Genomic DNA, 16,839 nt, shown 5'->3' with positions numbered 1-16,839 from the left:
TTGTTTGGGCTCCTGAAACTGATGCTGCCTTTAATTAACTTAAGGTTCAGTTTACAACTACCCCAATTCTGGTCCAGCCTTCTCTGTGCCTTAAGTTTATTGTTGAGGTTGACACTTGAGACACCCATTTGGGAGCTGTCTGTGCACTCGGGCCCCGATGGGAAGCTGCATCCTTATGCCTTCTTCTCACAATGTCTGTCTCTGCCCAAGCAGAACTACGATGTTGGGAACTGGAAGCTGTAAAGCCAGCATTAGAAGAGGCTCTTTTTCCCCACCTAAGTTCATTCTTGAGTTATCCAATGGGTATGTACAGCAAACGTTTATTGTGGGTGAGTAGAACTGTCCCCTTCCTCAGATGTTCTTCCTGGTTCCTCTGACCAAAATAACATCACTGATGGACAAGGTCTCCCATCCCATGCATGAAACTGTTGCTGAGCTGGAGAGCTCCTTCAGTGACAGACTGCTGCATCCTAAATGCACAAAGGAGCGTTACCGCAGATCCTTCCTCCCAGCAGCTGTAAGACTTTATAACCATCACTGCTCCCAACAAAAACCACAATAGCCTACACAATGTAGGATAATATATAATATACTGTAAATAGTCCGGCACATCATGCACATTCTATATAGTGTTATTATTATTAGTAGTATTAAGGTTAATATTTTTTGTTGATTTTATATATATTCTTTTCTTAATAGTGTGAATTATTATATCTTTATTTATATTTATAATAACTGCGGCTGCTGTTACACCCAAATTTCCCCTCTGTGGGACAATAAAGGCTGTTTCTTCTTCTTCTTCTTCTTCTTCTGGTAGCCCTCTGTGGAGAAGGATCTTAGAGCCAAAGCATTAGCTTGCTCACACATTGGCTATGCCTCCAGCAAAGCCTTTGTAGGTGTTCTCCAACCAATGCCAATACCTAGCTGCCCTTGGTCACATATAGCCCAAGATTTTATCATAGGTCTACCTCCCTCATAAGGAAACACATTCATATTCACCTCCTAGGACAGGTTTTCCAAGGCAGCTAATTTCATAACCATACCAAGAGTCCCCTCAGTGCTAGAGACAGCTAAGCTCCTGGTCACACATGCTTTCTATCTCCATAGCATTCCCACAGACATTGTTTCAGATCACAGCCCTCAATTTGCAACTCAAGTGTGGAAAGGACACACAAGTCAGTCTATCTTCAGGGTACTATCCTCAAAGTAATGGTCAGACTGAGCGGGCTAATCAGGAATTAGAAGCAGGTCTACTGTGCCACCGCCTCTAATGCCACCTCCTGGAGTTCACATCTCCCCTAGATAGAATATGCCCATAACACAGTGTCCTTTTAAACCACCAATCTAACTCCCTTTGAGTCCTCTGTCAGGTATCAACACTCCCTTTGGTCCAGCATCAACTCCACCACTGCAGGAAGCCCTACTGCGCAACAACAACAACAAAAAAGAAAAACTAGGGGAAAGACGGATAGTTCCGGCCTTGTCATACACTCCAGGTTAGAGATTTTGACTTTCCTCCAAAGATATTCTACTGAAAACTGATTTTGATGATTCAGCAGAATCTATGATTGCAAGCTGAAACCTTTCTCCACTAGCCATCAGTACATTCACTGTGACAGTAGTCTGACTGTGAGTCTTTATTTCCTTTCTCTTTGAAGGCACTCAAATGCAGGACATCAGAGATTCAGTAAAATCAAAAATTTTCATCTCTGATAAACTGGCAATGAATATGAACAAAGAGCAAGCAAATGGCAAAAAAAAAAAAAGTCCAAAAAAAGTCTATGGTAAGCATCTGCAGGGATACCTTGTTTTTGCCATTTTTTCTAGATTTATCAGGAATTTAAGCTGACTAGCCTCCCTGACTTTGCCTGTGATTTCCGGTGTCTTTACCTTTGACTGATGCTTTGAAGCATCAACTTTTGGGGGGTCAACCTACAAATGAGGCAATATATCATCTTGAAAAATGTTGTTCTAAGTTCTAGTAAGATTGTTAAGTGGCATTGAAACTGTCCTGGCAGTGCATAGTGGTCTAACACGTTACTAAATTAATTTTTCATTTAAATTCCTTTACAGATCTACTTTATTTCAAATTTAGACACACAGCTGGGTTATTTAGTCATTGAGAGTCAAAGTCGTAAGATATTGCACATTATACAAGCATATAGCAAGGTAAACCTCATAGCACTGGAAGCCATGCTGCTTCAATAGTACTCCAGCAGTGCAAAATGACTACCTCTTCATATGCTTCATATCCTATGAGACTGGCATTAATACATCCCAACTGCGCTCTCACCCTCTCACTCTTTGCTCGTACCAGCAGGTGATTGTATTGCACTCATTAAAGCTTTTTTTTTTTCGTTAACAATCATAACACTTTCACCTGCTGCTTCGATGCGCTAACGTGGAAACTCCACACCACCATTTACCTTTTCTCATTACTTTTGTACCACTAACATGTGCTCTTAAATATACATTTCAAAATCCACTCCTTTTGTTCAGGACTTAAAGGAAGGAGTAGCAGGAGTTTTTATATTAAGGCTGTAATGATATGAAGATGGCTCAAGCTGAAACAATGCTCAGTTCAGTATGAGATTTGCATAATTTTGCTTGCACTCACAGACTAAAAGTTCCATAATGAACTTTATGGCACTAGTTGCTGTTTGCCTAGCAACAGCTCTAAAGGCTAAACCCACAATGGTAGGTTTAGCGTTTAGAGCTGGGCAGTCATTGTGTGATTTAGCACTTGCAGACCAGATTATATGTTTTAATTGACCTTCCAGCATTGCTGGAACCTATGACTTCTCTGTTCAAACTGTCAGTGAACCAGTGCATAAATGTAGAATTTATGCTTAATGTAAACATGAAAATAATACTATGATATTGCTTCTTCTAAACTAAAATCTATTTGTCTTTACTGCAACATTTGTCAAGTCAGAATATTAGAAACTACCTATAGCAACCAAAAATCAGTGTCTGTGGCATGTGTAATGAAATTTGCAGCATCTATGCTGTGTTTTGATAACAGGGTAATTAACCGTGTGCTCATTCTGGCACATTTAACAAATTAAAACTAATGCAATACTTTCAGTATGTGAATGAGCATACAACCCTGTAGGGATTTATCTGCAAATTTCAAGTGAATATCTTGTACATAATCTTATGCTGCCACCATTTGCAATCTCAAGCAGCAATGACAAACTGTTCTTGTGGCTAACTGACGTATCTGATGTTAACACTGATACTGTGGAATTGTGCTAACTTTGCTAGATAGGTAAGCAGCAAATTTTTGCTGTTGATAAAGCTAGTTATTGACACTGAGTAGAGCCATGAAGATATTATATCATCATGCCTTTCTGTGATCCTGGGTGGGTTTTTGGACGTTTGTTGTTGTTCAGTTCTTAGTTTGGTTATTATCTGTGTTTTGATTTGTATGTACTTCCCTTTTCTTTTGAGTAGGTAGTTCTTTGTTGCACTTTCTGTTTGTGTTAGAGTTTATTTGTTCCCTATCTCATCCTTCTGTGTCATTTCCCGTGTTAAGGTTATTCATGTCTGTGTGTTTTCCTGCTTATTAGCAGTGGCGGATCTAGGATTTTTCTGAGTAAGGGGCCATCAAGGGGCCACAGTATTCATAGTGGGTCCAAGTATTTGTGGTCGATGTGGTGATATACGGACCAATAAAAATTAAAGCCATTACATTACAGTTAGGGTAAATCTTATCACCACGAGGTGTAAGAATTCAGTGAACTTATGTGCCATTTCACTAAATAACAATATCAGACATTTCAGACATTACAGCATTAACTGTTGTTGCTCTCCCTAAATGATTTCTGACCTGATGAAATGGGGCTGAAGGTGCCCTGCTCCTGACCAGCCTCTGGTCTATTTTGTTCTGCTGCTCTCTCCCTCCTCTCACCCTGCTCATTTTCAGCTGGCAGACTCACTCTTTTGCTCAAAAACTGCTGAATTCCCACCTGAGACTGACCCTTTCTTTTCATATTCTTCTCTATTACTGCCAAACATTACAGTTAATGTAAACACACAAATGCAAATTACAAAGAAGTACATGAATTAGTATTACATGAATTAGTGAAATGCTAACACTCATGTCCAAACACAAGTAGTGCCTCAGTTAACATTACTCTTAACTAACTTTGCTTCTTAATTTAATGTTTGTCATACTTACACTATGTGACAGCTGTGAGTAAAAAGGGATTTATGACTTATCATTACCAACAAACTCCTCAAAATGTAGACTGCATCGGTTGTGGGTTAAAAAAACTTTCTCCACAAGATCGTTCAAATCTTTTTCTTCTGTAAGCTTTATTCACACTGAGCATTCCTATTTGGCTTATTAGCGCTACTGGTGTTTCGGCATGGAATTGCATCCACCTATAATTTGATCCTCGCTCTCGAACAAAGGACAGATGAGTGACAGGACAGGGGCACTTCAGGGGGCCAATCAGATTTCAGATGGGGCCAAGGCCCCTGTGGCCCCGCCCCTAGAACCGCCCCTAGAACCGTTTCTCACGTCCTGCTTTATTTTGGTAGTAATTTGTTCCTGTGGTTTATCTTTCTGTTTAGTTTTACTTCCCCTCCTATCTCATTGTCCTTGATTATCTTCACCTGCCTGTCATTACCCTCCTGTGTCCTATTCCTTGTATAAATAGCGCTGTCTTCTCCTCAGTCCTAAACCCTGCGCTGCGAAGCAAGTTTAGCATATCCAGGGTATCTTTCTATTATCTGGATTCGCTAACCTAACAGCAATCAGGAGAAGCAGTCACATGAAGCTGGTTATCAACTCACTAACCCAGGATGCATGTTGACATGAAAGGGGTGGCCAGTCACAAACAAAGTGTGTACTGGCAACAAAGCGACTGATTTTACAAAAGAAGATAAAACTATGATAGAAAAAAAAACAATATGAAGACATTACACACATAATACAGACTGAAAGAAACACAGCTGCTGCAGAGGCGTGGACCTGTGTGACTGCACTATACAGTAGTTTAGTATCAAAAGCACTGTATGAAGGTGTGTACACTTTAAGTGCTTTGGTTAATAATATTGGACAAGCTCTACTATATTAATTATTAATGAGGTTTAACCTATTTGAAGACAGGAAAGAGAGCTAGCAAAAATGTTGAATGCATATGTTAACAGGCTTATCAATGTCACAACTCTATTGTTAAGATATGGGAAAAGCTGATCAATTATAAAGAAGTGTTTCATTAAATTAATGTTTAAAAGATAGTTTTAGTTTTTATTCTTTCACCTGCAGCCTCAGTGGTGTTTAACAATCTGATAATAAAGAATAAATATTTTAAAAAAAGAAAAGAGAATTCAAACGCAGGCTTAGACAATATGAAAATTTGATATAAGGTCAGGTACAATAGGTGCTCTGTTTTAGGATCATATTAATGCTTATCAAACAATAAAATTGTTCTAATAGTGTTTGCAGCCAACAAGAAAAAACTGAAGGAATAAAGTTGCATCTAAGAATCAATTTTTCTTATTGATGCTTATCAGGAAAACACAAAAACATCAGATGCTATTAAAAAAAACTTTAGACCCTTCCTCTATCCATGTGCGAGATCTGAGGGAGCTTCTGGGAATGGTGACATTATTTTCCAGAGAGCTGATTAGTGAGTAGGTGGTGATTTCATAAATATTGATCTCTAATATGAAACATATCTTGTAAGCAGGATTTTGGCTTGTCCAGGTAACTTCAGGGTTAACCCTGAGTATTCTGTACTATGAAGGTGGTTCACTCCTATGCTGTAGACCTAACCTGCTATAGAGCAGGTTATGTTTCAGATTAGAGATCAACAGGTATGAAATCATCACCTACTGAATGATGAATCCTTCAGAAAATAATGTCATCATTCCTGGAAGAGCCCTCGGAGAAAGTAGGAGGTCTGAAATTTCCTTTGTGGTTAATAAATAAAGATTCTTAGATCTTAGACATGACTTTATTCCTTGTTGTTGGTTTGGGTTTTTTCTGTTGGCATCAAACAATTTTACAATAATTTTGTTCTATAAACATTAATATATAACCCTAAAGCAGGACACCTACACTTGCTGATATCATATCAGATTTGTAATAGACTCAGCCTATGTTTAAATTCTGTTTATATATTTAATCTTTGATCTCAAACCCTTAAACAGCACCGAGTCTGCAGGTGAGAGAATAAAACCTAAAATTGTCAGGAGCAGGTTACGATCAGAGCTTTGGTTTAAAACCAGCTGGAAGCGGAACGTTTTCACTGATTCTTTTATTCATGGTATGTTTTAAGTGCATTATAAATTGTCTGCTGGGGGAGTACATTTTAGATGTGCAGTTCAAGCCATGATTTCATAAAACCACTGAATGAAGTGCAAATGTATATTGCACTGTCATGGGAATGAGCATGTATAAATTTGATGATTTAGAAAATGTGTAAAATGTTGTTATAGTTCATTGCAATCGGCTGCTAAGTTTCTTTTACACTGCTGGACTTGCAACTACCAGAACACAGAATTCACAACAAGAATAGCTGTTCAGTCAATCAAATTAATTTCACTTTGATCTGCCAACACACTGAAGTGATTTCCATGTCTGCTTTATTGGGCTGTGGGACAGTAACCTTAAATGTTTAAATGTATCCAGTTTAAAGTTTTAGAGCTCTAATGTGCAATAAAAAAATTAACAACAGCACTCAGAAGGCACTCAGTGGTCTGATCGCCAGTGTTAGGCTAAGTGAAGCCAGATAGCAAACAGATATCCTGGCTATGTTGAACTCACTTCAGAGCATGGGGTCCAGTTTAGGTCCGCAGCATATGTTACCATCGCAACATACCTAGGTAACAAATGAACTACCTTCATGGTACAGAAAACCCATTGTTAACCCTGAAGTTACGTGGATAAGACAAAATCCTGCAGTACTGCCCTCAGGCCTCTGGTGTCAGCATCTGGTTCACTCCCAGTGTGTTTCCTGTCTGCTTTGGATTCAGTTTTCCTTTTGCCTTATCATAAAATTTCAGTGTTGCTGTCTGGTTCCATCTGTACTTCATATGAGCCCACAAGTTAGTTGACTAGTCGTTGTCTTGACACATTCAGCCCATATTTTACCACCTATTCAAGTGTACTTTCATTGTCCCCGTAGGTCTCTGCAGGATTTTGTCAGTGAATAGAGGAGAAAATGTATTAGAGCAGTTTAATTATTTTTCTCTACTGTTTCTAGGTTTAGTGGCGGATGCTTGCGTAACCCTGACTTGGTTGGTGTAAGTTTCATGAATCTTTAGAGTATTTTTTTGAAATCATAGCATGGGATACTGTAAAAGCTTTCCTTTGTTATAATTTTTTATGGTCATGCATCACAAATGTGAACTGGCTCTTTCATTAACTTCAGTAATGTATGTCTTTAAAAAATATATTTATGTATCACCTGTAACTATATATATAGTGGAGTAATGACAGGAAAGCTGGGAGAGAGCAAGGGAAGACTTACAGTAAATGACAGCAGGGCCGATTCAAACCTGAGCCCCTGCAATAGGGTTACAGTGTTACAGTATTTCTTGTTATACCAACACTTCATTATTCAAGAACCTGTTCATCATGCCCTAAAAAATTAAGAGAAGAAAATATAATGCTGTAGGAAAGAATTTTTTAAAAAAGAAAGGTTTACAATGAATTTCCAACAGTGAAGTTGTTCTGCCCAGACCTCAGCGGGCCTTTTAGCTTGTTTAGATGACTGGACCAGTGAAATGACCCAAATTAGGTTGTTAGAAGAATATCTTTTATGTACCAAAGTGCCCCCAATGGAGATGCATGAGCTAATGTGCATGCACAGCTTTCAGTCTGGGCACAAGAAAGTTTTCCAATATTTCTTCTGGTCTATTAGATGTGCCAAAGGCTCAGACTGGGCTTAAATTCACTCCTTTCTAACAATTAAATGTGTACAGACAAATAGCTTGTAAAACCTATAGACCACTTTGATACAACTCAACTGCCATATCCTGTATATTAGATTTATTTTTAATTTGTCACAGGATTAATGGTGGCCGTGACAACGAAGTGTCAGCATCTCTGTTCATTAAAAATTTCAATGAAATTTACATTTATTTATTTAAAAGCAAATATGCCCCAACTGCTGGACCAAAGTTGTCCCACACAAGAATGACAGCAGAGCCAAAGCACAAAACATTTTTCACTCTATTGTTTTATTTTTCTTTTTGTAATTACATTTTGGAAAGTTAAATCCCAGTTGAAGCTTTATCTAGTCTGACTCAAAATTATTTTTCACTAAATTAATTGCTCTACTCAAAGCAGAGTTGTGGGAATACTCCGAGGCCCTGTCTTTACACAGACTCTGTCAAGACATGAACAATAAATGATGGAATCCATAAATAGAAAGACTAAGAAACCATAAAAAGGAACAGAAGTGCATAACTTCTTTCATTAAATAACCACGTCACCATAACATGTCCACAGTTGCTGTAGCTGCATATGTTCTATGAATTGTTTTAATTTAGAGTGTAATGAATGTGCCAATTACATTTTCAGTATGAAATTATGACTTTGTAATTTGAAGTTACCGGGAGAGTGTACTATATGGTTTACATGGGTTGGCACAGTAATAAGCCTCAAATGCTGACAGTGCATCAGCAGCAAAGTACCATAGCCCTCAGAGAGCCATCAAGCAGAAAATGATAATTAATTAATCATAGAGTGTGAGTCAAACTCAGTTCTATTAGCCCTTTGGTAATTCATTCCTTCAGCCTTCCACACTAACCATAGAGATCATGGCTCTCTAATAAGGCTTGTTTACTCAGCAGCAATTTGGTCACTGCACTGATGGCTGGTTGGAAAATGTTCATGAACTCTAACATTTACATTATTTTGCAACAAAACTAAAAAGTCTGCAGATTTGCTGGTTGCTTGTATACATAGCAATGCTTTATGAATTGCAGCATAACACGCAGGAATGTCTCATCACTTCTTGTCTTTCATTCGCTCTGTATCCATCAGTCTTTAAAGGTTTTGGTGGTTTGTATTCCATTCTGTCCTCCAGCACCATGTTTACAGCATTCATCTTCATGACTTGGTTTAAGTGTGATTTGGATATTTAGTAGTTAAGTAAATATTTCATTTATTGTCATTGTACATTTCCATGCAACAAAATTCTGCTTGATAGCTCTCCCTTTTTTCACAGCAGCATATAAATAAGAACAAGAAAAGGAAACAAGAAAATAGCAACAAAAATAAATTAATATAAATAGCAACAAAAATAAGATAATACAAGCCTAAATGTCCATAAAGTGTGGATGCGGAGTAAGGTGCAGAGTGTGAAGTGCAAAGTCCAGTAAGGTACAAATTGTCATGCTCTGGCTTACAGCAGAGCTTTTACGGCTCTGTGGAAGAAAGTGTGTTTAAGTCTTTCTGTCTGTGCCCTCATGATCCTGAGCCTGCCAGAGGGGAGGGTGCCAAAAAGACATTGTCCAGGGTGCGTGTAATCTGACCTGGTTTTTTCAGCTCTTTTTCTCAGCTGGGCAGAGTGGACTTGGTCCAGGGATGGGAGAGGGGCACTAAAGATCTTCGAACTGGTCTTAATCATCCGCTGGAGGCCTTTTCTCTCTTCTGAGGTGCAGATGGAGAACAACACCATGCATCCATAACTCAGGATCTTGAGAATTCTTTGTGGGAGCCCAGTTTTCCTGGGGGACCTCAGGAAGAAGAGTCTCTTCTTCACAACTTCTCTGGTGTTTACTACCCATGTCAAGTCCCTTGAGAGGTGAACACCAAGGCTCTTGAAGCTCCCTACCTGTTAAACCTGTTCTCCAGCAATCACCAGACTGACATGTATTGTCCTTATGTTTCCTGAAGTCGGTGACAAGCTCCTTTGTCTTGTTGATGTTGAGCAGGTGTCACGCTAAATGTCATGCTTTTGTCTGATGTCCTCAACCTCTTTTTAACCAGGTGTCAAAGCTGGATATTTTTAAATCATACCTGCTTTGTGTGTCAAAACTGAGCTAATTTCGTATTTGTTCAGCATATATAAATTCGATATAGATTCAGAGTCTAAATGGTTATACTTTGCCTACTGTATTTTGTGTTATAATGATTTTATTAATCATTGCAAGCTGCATCACTGCACACTGTTACATTAGCTGTGTTTCTGCAATTTTATGATACTGGTGCTTAGAAAATGTATTTTTTTCATTATTATATCATTACTTAAAGAAAATAAAGGCTAAATACAGTATAAGACCAGTTGAACAAGTCTGATATAGCATCATTATATCAAAGTCCCTACATGGAATCATCACTCCCACAAACTCTTTTCTGTATTAGAAGAGAGATAAAGATTGACTTTGATTTTCATGATGATGAATGGTTACAATTAATGTTCAATTAATCGCTATAATTAACAACTTAATATAGAGCCTAGCCAATTAAAGTTAAATCCCACTGTTTAAAAATACATAAGTGTAAGACTTTATATTTGTTCTCATTAGAAAAGGTTGATATTCTGAGATTTTAAAAAAAATGCCTCCAGGCACATGAGTGCATCACCATGCACAAATTCAAGGTAAAGATCCATAAACTGATTTTTAACTATGTAAAATTGACTGCCTCCAACTAGCAGCTTGGCAGTGTACACTGTCTATCACTCATTGGTGGACTCTGCATGAGTTGTATGCCCATGCAATTACAAAGTAAGACCATAAATTAGTCACTGAATTGGTCTTAAATTATGAGGTAATGCATCACATACTATCTCTCACCATTTAGAAGGGTGGTGACTGCATAGAGAAAAACCATGCTTTCTAAATGTGCCAAGCAGCTACAAAGAGTCTTTAGGGGTAGGAGCATACCGGAATTTACTGTTTCAATACATTTTTTTTTCCTCTCTGTAGCTTCAAAATTTAAAGGTGTATTTTGACAACTTAGACCCATAATGTTTTATATTAGGGATCTAAGAGCGACAAAGCAACTGATGTTAGATTACAGAGGCCAGGCAGGATCCCAGACAATCCCATAATGATGTTAACAGGGAGAAAAGAAAAAGGAAAAAAACACCATGGGCACAACATCCTGTGATCTCACCTGTACACTGCTCTGATCATTCCCATGCATATGCTTCGTTACGTAAATTTTTACATAAATGCATGGCCTCAACTCAAAGTGTTATACACAGGCATGCTGTAACATTGTTTTTGTTTGCCTAAAGCTGTGACTACTGAAATATAGTATAAAAGCAATCTATAGGCAACTTCTCTTGCATGTAAATTTAAAACCATATATTTGTATATGAAATGCGTGGAACACATTTCAACTCTGTCAACATCTGAAAAACATTATCTCAGTTACTGCAAAAGAAGACAGCAGTATGTGCTTTTATCCTGACTCAATATCTCAAGAGGACTATAAACATTTCCATGTTGCTACAAACCATCTCATCCACGCAGGTCGGTATATATGGGTATTTTATAGGCCTGCGGTCTGGCAAGGACAGAGGAATTAGCCTGATCCACATTCATTAACCTCATTCTCATTCTCCAGAGCAACAGTGCTGTAGAACTGTCACCACAGCACAAAAATGATGAATTGGTAATCAGTTGAGAGCTGTCAAGAAAGCTCCAGGAATACAAAATTTACACACTTGTTTGCCCTTGCATTAACCGTTTGTAATCAAATCACTATTTATTGTTGGTTCAGTTAGACATATTTTATCACCCAGTGTTGTCATATATGTAGAAGCGGGGAGACAATAGTGGCAGTTCACATTAGACATACTGAATATTGAACTCTTGGCAGAGGTGGGGTTGGCTGTGTTTATTTCTTATAACCAGAAGTACCCCTAAAGCATATGGTGTGTGTTGGTTGTGATTCATTTTTAATCATCCTGTTTAATTATTCACACATTTCATATTGAAAATGGAGTGCATGCAACAAATCAGTATGTTTAGCTGCTGTATTTTTTTTTAATAAACCTGCAGGTTGGAAAATATATTTGAAATTGTACTTCCTTAATTTAATGTATTTATAATACAAGAATTATCAGCTAAATTAAGCTTATGTGGAAGATCAATTAAAAAAAAACAAATTGACGTCAACACTTGGTTCTGTGCCCAAGTTGACCACTCTATGAGCAGAAGAATCCCATGGAGAAATCAATACAGCGACAGCTGAGCTCCAGAAACTCCAAACTGTCTCCTAATTAGGTGGTCAGTGTGTACCAAGAGTTTCTCTCACTTACCTAATTGTACTTTAAAGTTCAGACACAGTGAGGGGGTTGGATAGGAGAAAGCTTGGGAGGCCAGCCGATGGGTAGTCTACCAACCTGTTGTTAATGGCTCATGTTTTAAAAGTTAATGAGTGCTGGAGTTAAAAGCAGCATTAGCTAAAGGCTAGGTAGAGTTGAGTTATGTGGATTAACTTTTCATTACCTCCTCGTTAGGTGGGCCTGGGGATTAGAGAGACCCTGGTATGAAATGTAGCATGAAAATATCCAAATGGGCTTGCATAAAGCCGGTTTAGAAGGGAGGAAAAGTGGAGGGGTTAAAGATTGAGCTTTTAGCCCTCTCCCCATCGCTGAGATCCCTTTACAGTTAAGCTGACATCGTTTGCTCCCTATTAGCCAATAAGAAGGCAGGTTGTAGAGCAGAAAAGCTACCTTTTCTTAAGGAGTGACTTTAAAAACTAGATTGGGTCATTAAAAGCAGAATAAGAAGGCCATTATAATTCTAACACTGAAGTTGCCATTTATTTGCATTGTGAAGTCCCTGGTGTAGTAGTTAAATGTCACTTGCCAACTTTAATGAGAGTAAAGTTAGGGAGTGTAGCTGGAGCTGATTAGTGTTTTCTGCAGAAATTCTCTCCAATGCAGTGGCCAAAGGAATCATCAACACACTGAGAGCATTCTGGGCAATCATATTGTTCAGATAGCTATCAATACAACATTAATTACCCAGAATAAAGACAGAGAAGTCCACAGATCTTCAAATTTGCTGTAAGTGATACATTATGTAGCATGCCAATAGGATATGCTTTTAAAAATAATATGTGTAAGTCTGAGCCTGCTTGCATATGACTTTTAATTTCGGCACTTCTTAAAGTGAGTTAACACAGGAAGAAGGTCACATGAACAATTAATTTGCTAAAGATCTGTTAATTACTTAAAACATTTTTCTTGGAGGTAGCTCTAGCTGTAGGAAACATTGCTGTTCCTTGCTTGGGTATGATCAATGATCACACTGCGTGGGTACATCGACGGTCTAAAACATAGATGCTATGTCCAGGTCTGAAAAGTGAAGCCAACACAGAAGTACCTTAAACTTGCATTCTTCTTAGTGGCTACCAGGGTGTGATCCCTGTGGTTGCAAAAAGACTGCTAGTAGTATTGAAGTCTATGGGAAATCGGCCCTTGACCCTGACTTTCCTAAACAATTACCTGATGAGTTTATGAGCTCAATCACTCATTTCATGTCATAGTTAACAGAACATTAATGTAAGTTTATTTTGTAAATTTTGATAATTTTAAGCATCAGGATTATCCAGGGCAGTTTTGTACTCAGAGCCACCAGTTGCTTGTCACATTTGGCTTCAAAATACCAAGGTGGCAACAGCGAAAGTGCTCAACTAGCATGTTCATAATAGGGCTTCACTAACCAATGGGTAACCCCTCTACTCCTTGGTGGCAGGACCCCTGGATGAGATTTGTGTAAATTCCTGAAGGCTCTGGATGTTGTAGGACTGTCTTGGTTGACACACCTCTGCAGCATCTTGTAGATTTCTGTAGGGGTGCCACTGGATTGCCAGACTGAGGTAGTGGTTCCCATATTCAAAAAGGGGGACCAAAGCCTGCCCTCCAATTATCAGATCACTCTTGTCAGCCTTGCCGGGTAGGTCTATGCCAGGGTTCTGGAAAGGACAGTTCATCCGTTAGTCATATCTCGGATTCAAGAGGAACAATGCAATTTTCATCCTGGTCACAGAACGCTGGACCAGCTCTTTATCCTCTCAAGGATATTCAAGAATGCCTGAGAGTTTGCCCGTCCAGTATACATGTGTTTTGTGGACCTGTAAAAGGCATTCAACCATGTCCCTTGAGGTATTCTGTGGAAGTTCTGTGGGAATATGGGGTGTGATCAGAATCAGAATAAGAGATTCTGTACATATTTTTTTATAGACAGATTTTCTAGGCATAGCCAAGTGGTGGAAGGCTTCTGCCTTGGTGGCCTCAGAATCTCATTTCTACTTTTTGCTGATGATGTGGTCCTGTTGACTTCATCAGGTGGTGGCCGCCAGCTCGCACTGGAGCAGTTTGCAACTGAGGGTGAAGGGGTGGGTATGAGAATTAACGGCTCTAAGTCTGAGGCCATGGTCCACAGCCAGAAAAGCGTGGGGTGTCGAATCGAGGTCAGGGACGAGTTGCTGCCCCAAGTGGAGGAATTCAAGTACCTCGGGGTCTTGTTCACAAGTGAGGGGAGAGGGAGATTGACAGACTAGCTGTCAGTGTTGGGGCTGCAGCTTCAGTGATGCAGATGCTGCACCAGTCCATTGTGGTAAAGAGAAAGTTGAGCATAAAAGCTGTCAATTTACTAGTCAATGTACATCTCTACCCTCACCTATGGTCACAACCTTTGGGTAATGAAAGAGCAAGATCACAGATACAAGCGACAGAAATGAGCTTCCTCCAAAGGGTTCCTGGCCTCACCCTTAGAGATAGGGTGAAGAGTGTGGTCACTCAAGAGGGGCTCAGAGTAGAACCGCTACTCCTCCAAATCAAAAGAAGGCAGTTGAGGTCGTTCGGGCATCTGACTAGGATGCCTCCTGGGTGCATCTTGGGTGAGGTGTTCTGGGTGTATTCCACCAGGAGGAGCCCCCGGGGTAAACCCAGAACATGCTGGAGAAATTATATCTCTCAGCTGGCCGGGGAATGCCTCTGTGTTCCCCGAATAAGGTGGAGGAGAAGGCTGAAAAGAGGGAGGTCAGGGTTTCTCTGCTTAGGCTACTATGACACCTGGCTACAGATAAGAGGGGATGGATGGATGGATGGATGGATGGATGGATGGATGGATGGATGGATGGATGGATGGACGGATGGATGGACTGATGGACGGACAGACGGACGGCCAGTGGGTGGTAATGCAGAGACCATGATGATGTTTTATATGTGTATCATGACCAAGTCCAGTTAATCCCAGATGCAGTTAAGAGAACTGTGCCATGGCTTGAACTGGACTTTCAGGCATGGTGTGGCTTGTCTAGTGTCAGTACAGCCTTATTGTGTCAGGCCTTGTTTTATTTTTGCATGTCTCAGATTTGTGTGTGTGTGTGTGTGTGTGTGTGTGTGTGTGTGTGTGTGTGTGTGTGTGTGTGTGTGTGTGTGCGCGCGCATTTAATAACATCTGTGGAACCCAGTGAATTGGGACATACAAAGTTTCAGCTCTTATCAAGTAATACATTGCAATCACTGTAGTAGAAAATGTTCATAAATCAAATGGCAGAATGTTTTATTGTTGGTGAAGGAAATGAAAATTGAACTTTATTTATGCATATTGCTCAGTATCTCTATCACCTGGCTTGAAGATCTTCAAGCCAGGTGATAGAGATACTGAACAATACCAGTAGTATGTGGAACACACCCCCAGCAACCAGTGTACAGGAAACACACACACACACACACACACACACACACCACACACACACACACACACACACACACACACACACACACACACACACACACACACACACACACTCAAAGACATTTGAAATTAGCTTATAGAATAGAATAGAATGCCTTTATTGTCATTATACAGGATGTACAATGAGATGAGATAATATAAATGCTGTGGTGGCCGTGATGGACAGGCATCCTGTCCAGGGTGCAGCCATCTGTTGCTAAGAAAATGGATGGTTGGGAACAAGTGACAACTAAATATCAGTATGAAAACATTTAACTTTTTGAACAAAAGAATTAAACAAATTAAACCTCAAGTACCTCAAAGACAGGTCACTTTTAGAAAATATGTTTACTAGACTTCTATTAAACAATTTAAATTGTAATTGGCTTTCTTAAGTGTTCTTAAAATAAGAAGAAAAAAACACATTTATTTATTAACTGATATCCACGATATGGATTAATTGTCGTAATAATACTAATATTACAGTTTCATTATGCAACAAAGAGCCATTACACATAAAATGCTTGTTTGTGATGGAATCTGTGTTAATGTCGATTTTAAAAGTGTAAATGCACATTTTTATTTGCTGCTGTTTTAGTATTACAGGTATAAAAAAAAAACTGTTATGACAGTCTACTGTAATAACAATCAGCAATCAGTACCTCTGGGAATATATTGAAGGGAATTATGTAAAATGTATGCACAATTCAACACAAAATCCCATAGCATTTCTTTGTCCATCTGTGTGACCTATCAAAACAAAAATAAAAAAATAAATAAAAATATAATGTGTGAAAACAACTCTGAGAGGTGTGAATATAATTTGAATTAATGAGACCATATCATATAAGTGGAACAGTCTTGGAGTGACTGCAGTTGAACTTGTATCATTTGGATAATTAAAGCAACTTACTTTGACATTTACCACACATTTGCGAGATTCACAACTGACACTGAGGCTGGCCTCCCCAACTGTGTTTATGATAAAATGATTGTCCTAGTTTATTTCTTCTTCAATACTCTAATTCTGGTATTGACTGGAAAGGGAGAGAAACACTGACAGAAACAAAATTTGCAGAACCATCATACCATTATGTTTATTATATTATTATCCTTCATGCTTAACCTGTGATAATTAGATGTTGGTCAAAGTGGTTCATGGTGTTC

Source organism: Archocentrus centrarchus, chromosome 10 (genome assembly GCF_007364275.1).
Source record: "Archocentrus centrarchus isolate MPI-CPG fArcCen1 chromosome 10, fArcCen1, whole genome shotgun sequence".
Lineage (NCBI taxonomy): Eukaryota > Metazoa > Chordata > Actinopteri > Cichliformes > Cichlidae > Archocentrus > Archocentrus centrarchus.
The sequence above is the reverse complement of the archived record's forward strand: the minus strand, read 5'-3'. Positions refer to the sequence as shown.